This window comes from Cucumis sativus, unplaced genomic scaffold (assembly GCF_000004075.3).
Source record: "Cucumis sativus cultivar 9930 unplaced genomic scaffold, Cucumber_9930_V3 scaffold70, whole genome shotgun sequence".
Classification (NCBI taxonomy): Eukaryota; Viridiplantae; Streptophyta; class Magnoliopsida; order Cucurbitales; family Cucurbitaceae; genus Cucumis; species Cucumis sativus.
This window is the reverse complement of record NW_022279562.1, coordinates 23715-35286: the sequence shown is the minus strand read 5'-3', so window position 1 is coordinate 35286 and position 11572 is coordinate 23715. Positions and strand designations below refer to the sequence as shown.

General features: G+C 32.9%; 1 long non-coding RNA gene across 1 annotated transcript; it reads left to right on the top strand.

Moving 5' to 3' along the window:
- Positions 1-2747: 2747 nt before the first annotated feature.
- On the top strand, positions 2748-3753 carry LOC116406180. The gene is made up of 3 exons (XR_004219187.1): positions 2748-2809; positions 3466-3535; positions 3617-3753. It is a non-coding gene; the product is annotated as an uncharacterized LOC116406180 (long non-coding RNA).
- Positions 3754-11572: the final 7819 nt, after the last annotated feature.

The window sequence follows — 11572 nt, the reverse complement described above, 5'->3', positions numbered from 1 at the left end:
CCCACACCCAACCGAATCCAATTGACGAGGACACTGCATGTATATAAATTACATACAAATTATTCTTATGTTTCATTGAAAATAATTATGTGTCAATGCAAATTACCTTTATAGGTTTCCATTTCGGATTTGACCGATAATGTTGTAAATCATGCTTAGCTTGCCATGTTTTTAATCCTCTATACATTTGGAAACATTAGAATTAGAAGACAATGAAGTCAAATAAGAAGTAAATCATAAGTCACATTTATGACTCCATGGATATCTTCGTTAACTTTACTTTGAAGAGAGTCCAAAACATAAACACAGTTCTCTCGAAGATTGATGACATGCAACATCCAATGAAAACTACAATAAACATCTTCAATGTGAGTATACATTTAACCTCAATGAAAAACATAATAATGTGTTAATCTTATTTATTTACCCAGTATTATACGAAATTAGAACTATTTGTTCCAAGGTAGCCGCTTCTAACTGGTTGGCAAAATTTCTGGATCGGAGATCACGATCCTTGATATGTGATGTTATTTTTGCTTGGTCATAACAAAAAACTTGCTTCCACAATCACATTCATCCCAAAGATAGCTAAGTAAAAGCAACCTTAGTTAAAAAGGAACAAAATAACTATAGCTATAGTATTGGACATAAAGATGAGTAAAAGATGTTTACTTACGTAATGTATGCTAGGATGCACATATAGCCTATTTCTACCATGCTGCAATAATGGAGCAAGTCCTAACGAGCTAAATAAATGAATTTGTTTTTACCGAATATTAGCTCGTTCATTAGGATGCGAACCATATCTACATCCTTCATATTGTTCACGACATGTCCATATAAGAGCTTAATGGTTCCATTAACATTTATGTAATTTGAAGAATACAGAACATCCTTTGGGGTTGAATGCTCCAAGCACAAACAAAATAATATCAAAACCTAAAATACAATCACAAATAAATATCAAAGCTTCAATAGCATATAAACAAGTCAACGAGGTCATTCAACAATATTACCTAATGCTTGATTTAAAGTCTCTATCTTGCCCTTCACTGGAATAGGTAAACTACAATCTCCTCCTGTGAGCAAGTCCACCAAGATTTTAACATTGGGACCACCATTGCTATCATCAAGTACGGTTGCTATTGCAACAATATTATTAATCGTTCCTATAGCCAATTTGCACGGTGTTTACTTTACAAGTATTAAAAGCATCATTAAGAACAATTTATCCTATAAACATTAAAATTTTAAAAGTGACAACAAAGTTAATTACCTTCACTTCACATGCGCATGCACACACACGAACACACGCATGAACGCATGTCCACCCATACGGGCACATGCGCACTCACACACACCCACACCCACCTACACGGGCACATGCGCATGCACGCACACGAACACACGCATGAACGCACGTGCACACACACACACACGCACACCCACCCACACGGACACATGCACATTTGCACACATCCACACACACATGCACGCACGCGCACCCACCCACACGGACACATGCACATTTGCACACATCCACACACACATGCACGCACGCGCACGCGCACATCCACCCACACGGGCACATGTGCAGTCACAGACACGCACACACACACACCCACATGGGCACACGCACACTCTGACACGCACACACAAGCATATGCACACACCCACACACACAAGCACATGTGCATGCACACACGCATGAACGCACGCACACATTCACACATGCATACACACATCTACACACACATGCACACATGCACACACGCACACACACACATACGCACACGCACATCAATCCGCACGGGCAAACGCGCACTCGCACACGTGCACACACACACGCACACACGTACATATGCACAAAGATGTGAAAATGAATTAAATTTAAAAAACAATTACATTAATTGTGTTTAGAATGACTTTTAAACTATATTCATTTAACTTAATAACATTAATTAAATTATAATTTATATTAATATTGATTTAAGAGTGTCATTAGTGTAATTATATCAATATAATGCGGTCTTATCCAATTTTACCAACAAAAAACAAGTCAAATATGGACTAGTAAATCCACACTCTTTGTCATAAGAGATATAATAACGTTTTTATGGGTCATTTTAAAAAATGACAAAACAACTTTTTCTTTTGAATTTTAGCAAATAGCATTTTTTATCTGAAAAAGATACATCAACCCATAATAACACTACAACAAATCTGGGTTTGTAGTGTCAGGTGAAAAAAATGAAAAATTATCTTTATTGTCGTTTTTGAAAAGGTGGATCAAACCGACATTAATGATAAGGGTTTAATGTCGTTTTTAAATCGACATTAATGATCAGCCAGTTTTATTTTTTTTTAATTTTTTGTATTTTGTAAAAACTGACATTAATGACCCCCCATTTTAAATTTCTTTTTAAAAAATTGTTAGGTCTTAAAAACTAAATTTTTCCTCTCTTTCTTACTTTTCTCTTTCTTACTCTACTCTTTCCCTATCAATTTTTCTTTTCTTTCTCTCCAAGTTGGTTTTTAATTTTGTTCTCTTCTCAATTTGTGACCCTAGATCGCGAACGGCAACCAATCTTCATCGTGCTTCCGCCGCAAAAATCCTTGGGTTTCTTCATTTGATTGTTAACTTGTGACTGCTAGGTAGCATTATTGATTATTAATTGTCTTTATTTTTTCAAATGTGCAGCCTTATTCATACTATCTTTTGTTAGAAAAATGAAAGAAGAGAAGGGATAGAAATGAGCTTGGTAACTAGCATTCTTGTAGGTGGATTTGCCAAAATGGAAAATGTAGAGTAAGTAATTTTGGTATAGCTATTTGGAGTGTTATGTGAAGCACAATATCTTCATAATGTGATGCGTTTTGGTTTTCGATTGAGATCAATCTTGGTAATTAATTGTTTTGAATTGTGTTTTATTTTATCTTTTAGTAGTAAATGTTTTTGTTTTCTTTAGTTTAGTTTGAGTATTAGTCTGTTTTGATATATTTGTAGGTTGCATCTATTTATCCATATATTTATCTTTGATCAATACCTAGCTAGTGGAGTCTCTTCTTTTTATGGGCTTCCTTATATTCCATGTTCTTTTACTATATATTTGAGATTTTCACCTTCCATAAATGAAATAAATTAACTATTTTCATTTGAAAAGAAAAACGATCCAATAGGAGTTTGTAAGATTATTTATCATCTCCATTGTTTAACTTTCTCTATAAAAACAATGTTGCTATTGATGGGTAAATTTATACAATTAAAGAGTAAGAAGCCTATAGACTAGCATTGCTAAATTGAACATTCAAAATTTGCTTTGAAGTAAGAGTCGAGGATGGTATAATTATTCTTTAGTTGTATTCCTCTTTTTCTTATAGATCTTTGAAGAACCAAATTAGGTTATTTTCTTCTTCTTAATGAGTTGTTTTGATCAAAGCTTATTTTCTTCTTTATTTTTGCAGCACTTTTGGGTTGCCATTTCAATTGTCTTCTTTGTTGCTGCTACATTATTTACTCTACTGAAACTTTGTGGTAATTTTTAATTTTCCACATTTAGATTGCAGTCTGTTTAGTTTGATTTTAAATAATATGTACTAATTTTGCAAATTCTAGATTTAATCTTCCCCAGGTTGTAAAGTATATTTTGGTCTTAGATAGCCAGCCAAGCTAAGCTAAGTAGATGGAAGCAATTGTTGAAGTTGAAGATTGTGAAAGCGTTTAAGATTTCTTATTTAAGTCTTGTATTAGGATCTAGTTTTCATGTATTATTATAGAATGTATATACAAACGCAATATTAAGATTTCATTTTCTATATACAAATGTAAAAGAAAAATATTGTAGTTCCTAAAATAATATTAATTTTATTGATTTGTTGGTGTGAGAATAAAATATTTATTTACACGTATCTAATGTCAGTTTATAAAAAATGAACAATAATGCAATAATTATATATTTCTTTTGTAAAAATAGATCCAAAAACAAGACTTTAATGTCGGTTTTAAAAACAATATCAAAGGCCAAACCGACACTGAAGGTCAACAATAGCACCATAAAAAATGTCGGTTTTAAACCAACATCAATGACCATACCGACATTACTGATGCATTTGATATCGTTTTTAAACCGACATCAAAGCAAAAACGACATTAAAGGCCTTTAATAACGCTAGCATAGATGTTAGTTACGAACTGACACCAAAGATCATTAATGTCGTTCCGAACTGACACCAAAGATCATTAATGTCGATTTTAAACCGATATTGAATGGCAAATTTCTTCTAGTGTAACCAAATTTATATAATTTGAGAATCAACATTTTAATAATTTTATTCAATCTTACTAACTTCAAAATAACCAAATTGAATTTGAATTTCAAAATAACAAAATTATAATTTAATAGTATTTGAGAATCTCAACGATAGATTTTGTATCAAAATAACCTTAATTGAATTTCAAAATTAAAAAATATCAACTTGTTCGATATCTTTATCTCAAAATAATATTAATGGCTTGAATATCAAGAAAACTAAATTGAGAGAATCACAACATTAAAAAATATCAACTTGTTCGCACACACGAACACACACCCACATGTAGGAACGCACACACGCGCACGCACGCACGCACACTCACACACACCCGCACACACACACATGGACAAACGCACGAACGCACGCATGTTGAATTTGAATTTTAAAATAACATAATTGAATTTGAATTTCAAAAATAGCCAAATTGAATTTCAAAATAACAAAATTATTATTTTTTCAGAATTTCATAATCTCAATTATGTGATTGAATTTCAAAATTAAAATATATCAACTTGTTCACTATCTTTATCTCAAAATAATATTAATGACTTGAATATCAAAATAATTAAATTATTATTTTAAAATTGAAAGAAACTCAACATTAAGAAATATCAACTTGTTCGTATACAAGCACACGCGCACACGAGCACACACAGACACACACACACACGTGCACATGCGCACACACGGACACACGCACAAACACACGCGCATACACATGCACACGCTACCTACACGCACACTCACCCACACGCACACGCGCACGCACACATATGCACAAAGATGTGTAAATGAATTAAGATTAAAAAACAATTACAATAATTATGTTTCGGAGTAAAAATCATGTTCATTTGACTTAAAAACATTAAATAAATTATAATTTCTATCAATATTGGTTTAAGAGTGTCATTATTTCAATATAATGCGGTTTTATGCAATTTTACCAACAAAAAATAAGTCGAATATGGACCTGTAGATCCACACTCTTTGTCCTAAGAGATATAACAACTTTTCTATGGGTTATTTTAAAAAATGGAAAAACTATTTTTTCTTTTGAATTTTAGCAAATAACATTTTTTGCACGTGCATGGTATTTTACAAAATATCCACCTTCTCCAACTGTAATTATTTAGTTTCTACGTTGTAATTAATTTATGTCATTTATCAGCTTTTAATTAATTTTTACTTGAAAAATATACATCAATCCATATTGCAACTTTTTTTTTAATATCTTGGGACTCAACTAATTGATTCAATATTTTAATAACTTTATTCAATCTTACTAATTTCAAAATAACCCAATTGAATTTGAATTTCAAAATAACAAAATTATTATTTTTCAGAATTTGAGAATCTCAACATAGATTTTGTATCAAAATAACCTTAATTGAATTCAAAATTAAAAAATATCAACTTGTTCGCTATTTTTATCTCAAAATAACATTAATGGCTTAAACATCAAGATAACGAAATTATTATTTTAAAATTGGAAGAATCTCATCACTAAAAAATATCAACATGTTCGCACACGCACACACGCACGCAAGCACACTCGCACACGTGCGCACGCACGCACTTTTGCACACACACACACACATACATATGCACGCACACCCATCCACACTTACCTACACACGCACGCGCACACGCACACACAGACGAACACACGCGCGCACACACACACACACGTATGTATAAAGATGTGTAAATGAATTAAAATTAAAAAATAATTAAATTAATTGTGTATAGAAAAACTTTTAAACCATATTCATTTGACTTAATAACATTAATTAAATAACAATTTTTATCAATATTGGTTGAAAAGTGTCATTAGTGTAATTATTTTAATATAATGGAGTTTTATCCAATTTTAACAACAAAAAACAAGTCGAATATGGACCCGTAGATCCACACTCTTTGTCATAAGAGATATAGCAACGTTTTTATGGGTCATTTTAAAAATGACAAAACTACTTTTTCTTTTGAATTTTAGCAAATAGCATTCTATCACGTGCATGGTATTTTCTAAAATACCAAAATATCCATATTCTCCAACTGTAATTATTTTGTTTCTACTTTGTAATTAGTTTATGTTATGCATTTATCAACTTTTAATTATTTTTTTATCTGAAAAAGATACATAAACCTATATCATAAATTTTTTCTTAATATCTCGAGACTCAAGTAATTGATTCAAGATTTTCATAAATTTACTCAATCTTACAATTTTCAAAATAACCTAATGGAATTGAAATTTCAAAACAACAAAATTGAATTTCAAAATAACAGAATTATTATTTTTCAAAATTTCAAAATCTCAGATAGATTTTGTATTAAAATAACCTAAATTGAATTTCAAAATTAAAAAATATCAACTTGTTCGCTATCGTTTATCTCAAAATAACATTAATGACTTGAATATCAAGATAATAAAATTATTATTTTAAAATTGAGAGAAACTCAACATTAAAATATATCAACTTGTTCACACACAAGCACACACGGACACGGGCAAACGCGCACACACGCACGTATGAGCGCACACACACCAACACACCCACGCGCACAAGCACATACGCGTCCGCACACACACAGATTAGGTGATGATTTCTATCGAAGAAAGCAAAAGCAAAGGGTTTGTTTGGAGAGTGGGCAAAATTCTAGCTGGTGAGGAGAAAAGAAAAAGACATGGGGTTCAGATTCGAGGGATTTTTTTTAATGATTGTTGGAAGAACAAAGAGATTGTGAGGAGATTTAAGGGTCATGACACAAATATTAAATCAAAAATGAAGAAATGGCCAATTGAATTTTAAAGAAAGTTTCACCTCCCTGTTTGCAGTTTTCTTGCTTATTTACGAAAATGTTGTAGAAAGAGTACACGATGAAATAATTCACTTTGTATTTCTCTTTACAAAGTAACCAATGACTTAAAACAAACACATTCCACAACGAATCACCAACATAAAATAATATGCAATAGAAAAGAAAAGACCCAACTAATGTGAAACTAGAAGACACACATGTCCTCTATTAAGGTAGAGTCAAGGTAATGTAGAAAAATTGATTGCCGAACAACCAATTTTTCTTAAATCACCTCAAAATTACCTTATAAACTATACAATTACTTTTTTTCTGATATTCCAAACCACTTGCCAACTGAAATTTGCTTTTGACAGTATACAGTGCATTTCCTGAAATTGAATGCTCAATCAAGAAATTGAAAATGAAATTGGAAGTAGAAAAAAAATGGAAGGAAGAAAAATACCCAAAAAGTTCTTTGTATCATTATGAACCGAACGAACAAGCCCCAAAAAAGATGGGCAGTGGGATTCCCACTCAGATAAACTGCCTCCATGCTCACCAAAACATTCCTAACAAAGGATTCAGCTCCCTATCAACGATTATCACAACCCATATCTTTTTAAATTCTTCAAAAACAATGCAATGAAATTAGAGCAGAAAAAAACAGAACAACAACTCTAAACAACAACAACTAAAAAATAAACCTTAACCCTTGATCCTTGCAATCCATTAGAACCGGCACTCGACAAGATCGAGAACAATCGATTCCCAGCTGCAGGTTTCAACATCGACAAAGAATTTCCGAGGGAAATCAAATTTTTGGAAATGGGTAGTAAAGAAAAATAAGGTTGAAAAGATTTTGTTTGGAGAGTGGGCAAAATTCTAGCTGGTGAGGAGAAAAGAAAAGACATGGGGTTCAGATTCGAGGGATTTTTCTTAATGATTGTTGGAAGAACAAAGAGATTGTGAGGAGATTTAAGGGTATCGCCACGAATGGCAAAATGTTAAATCACAAAAGACTATTGTTTTCTTGCTTCTTTATGGAAATGTTGTAGAAAGAGTAGAACGATGACATGGTTCACTTTGTTTTTCTATTTACAAAATAACCATTGACTTAAAAGGAAAGAATTTGCACCACAAATGACCATTAGAAAACAATATACATAAGAAAGAATAAAAAATACGCAGAAATTGAAAATGAAATTGAAAGTTGAAAATAAATGGAAGGAAGAAAAATACTCCAAAAGTTCCAAATGCATTACGATCAAGAGAAATTTGTATCAACATGAACTGATCGAATAAGCTCCAAAATGATTTTGCAGTGGGATTCCGACTCAGATAAGCAGTCTCCAGTCTTGCCAAAACGTTCCTAACAAAGGATCATCACACCCATAACTTTAAATTCTTAAAAAACAATGGAATTGACTCAAAGCAGAAGAAAACGAAAGAAAAACTCTAACCAACGATAAGAAGAAAATAAACCTTCACCCTTGATCCTTCCAATCCATTTGGGGGTTCAACACTGGACATGATCGAGAACAATCATGGACGAATATCTTCCAAGAAGGGAAACGAATTTTAGCGAAGTTTGATCTACCTGTTAGCAGTGTTCTTGTTTTTGTACGGAAATGTTGTAGAAAGAGTAGAACGATGAAATAAATCACTTTGTTTTTCTCTTTACAAAGTAACCAATGACTTAAGAAGAAGACATTGCACAACAAATGACCAATAGAAAATGATACGCAATAGAAAAGAATAAAAAAGAAAACAATATGCATTTTTGTTTTCAAATTCTTGGTCAAATCGCAATTCAGAAATGAAATTTGGTTCATTATCGACGATAATATGGTGAACTAAATAACATAAGTTTCAGAGTCATGGGAGAATAATAGCCTTGCTAATTGCTCAAACTCTGAATGTGAAGGCTTTTCCCATGTGAAGGAACCCAAAGAACCAGCCAAAGCAGCATGCTTCTTCCCAATGCAAGAACATTCAGTGTATCTTCTGATTATGTCCTGAATGCAGTAGGAAAAATGATATGAAGTTGTAATTCAAGCTAAGGTTTTGTTGCATAAACCAAAAACTTAGATGGATAAAACACAAAATGCATCATGTTCCTACCTTATGCCTACTACATTGCTAACAATACACTTACTGCACTCTCAGAGAAGGAACCAGAAATGGTTCTTGATGATCTGTTAAAATCTTTTGATGAAAATGTAATTAGTGCAAAGAGCGTTGATGATTCTAAAACAGAGGCACCTCATGCTAACTCGGATGTGCAATGCTTCTCTGAAGATGAAAAAGTAAATGAAGTTTCGAAAGATGATGATTTTGTGGAGATTTCTGCTGAGGAAATCAATGAATCTGACAAATCTTCTCTGCCTACTGAAGACTTGGATGTTACTGAAGTTCACAAATCGAGCATTGCAGAAGAATTTGGTATGGAATTTGAATCTCAACAAAATGAGTCTACCTGTGAATTGGAACATAAAATTGAAGAAGATGTTGAAGAAGAAAACACACGTGAATAACTCTGCTGAAGAACTGTCTCTTCCCCACGAAAATGTGGAAGAAGAAACTGAAGTTGATGGAGATGATGCCTTGAGCAGTGATGAAGAATCTTTGGAAGTGAAAGACGATCAAGATGAAAATGATCAGATCCCACAACCGGAAATGTAGCATCAGATGCTGACATTGAAGGAGACAAGAAGGAAACAAAAATGGAGAAAAGTTCCGTTCAAGCTGAAGAAGATGATACAATTATCAATAAGTCCACGGAGGAGTTCCCCGAGAATGTTTCTGATGATTTGGTTGATGTCAAGATCCAATGGAAAATGGAAGAAGAAACTCTTCCTAAAGACATAATTGTCGAAGCTATCGACTCACAACCAGAAATCCCAAATGCCATTGTTCAATGTGAGGAAGCTTTGGTGGAAATCACTATCACATCCTCCAACAACAATGCAGTTCAATCATTGGCAAACCAATTCCCTAGGCCAACAATAGAAGCCAAATCTCCCGTTGAAGAACAAACCATTAGTTTGCTAATGGACAACCCAGATGCTGAGGAAGAAGAAGCTGAAAAAGAACAGAACAAAGCAAAGTTCATTCAGTTAGTGGTGAAGAATGATAATACTAGCCTAAGGCAGCTGAGGAAGTTGTTCAAGGAAAAACTCCAACTTAACCATAAGAAGATGGAAAATAATAACATCAACACAAAAGTTGTTGGAGGTGGCGTGAAAGTGAGAACTGCTTTACAACCAGTGCCGGAAAACAGAATGACCGTGCATTAAAAGTCTAGAAAGAGAGAGCATTGTGCATGGTTCAAACTGTGGTTTGCCTCATGTTATTGATTTTGTGTTTGTTTTATTCTTTCCATGATGTATTTTGAGAGGAGGGAAAAATGAGGTAAATGATTAGTTTGTCTGAATTTTTGTTCATCAGTTCAATAATAAAAATGCTAGTAGTTTGTGTTTAAAAAAAAACAATACACTTACTGCAGCACCAAGATACAGGTTGTAGCCAAATTTCAGGAAAAAAATATATTCAGTTTTTGCATATCGAGAATTTGGTGAAACGCACCTTGAGTTTATTTACTCAACTAGTCCACGAGAATTTGTGATATGAACACTCTTGGCAGAGGTCCATTGACTCCATCACCATCATCAGCAACATTAGAAATGGAGGGAGGTGAAAACCAAAATGCTTTCAACTTTTTGGCTGGGAATGATAATTCTTCTTTTTGAGTATATCCAAAATACAGGTAAAATCTTGCTAATGAGTCAATCCCACGCCCATCCATCTAGTTCATCACAGAATACAAACACAACTTCAACATTAGTTACAGTAAAGAATTGATTGTTGACTCAACCAACATCAAGCAGCTTTTTTTATTTAACAATGTTGACTCAACTTAATTAGTATGCATTGTACAATAGAAGTAGAAGGCATTGTACAAATGAAGTAGAGTACATTGTACAAATGAAGTAGAGTACTATTACAACTTCAACCATAATTATGTTCTACAGCCCAGCATTAGAAATTGAATAAAGAACCTTTGTTCACCTTTACCTAAAATACTAGCCTTTGTGTCCTCTCCACTTGATTTCTACTTTGGAATCATATTATTGTTAAACCATTTAATCACCCAAAAGCTTAAGCTGATGGGTTAAGATAAATTTTATATTGTATCACCTAGAATTCACTTCACTTTTGAACATAAGGACCTCCTCAACTATCTACTCACTTTTGAACATACAACCTTGATAGAACACAGATGTGGTGTTTCTATTATATTGATATTTGAAACTCAATGTTACAATAAAAAGAAAATTACATAGAAATTACAAACAACAAAAAAAGAAACCCTCCTACTCCAAAACACAAATAAACAAAATTAAAAATACTACAATTAAAACCAGAAAAGGATCATGAGCCTTCTGCTTCCCCTATC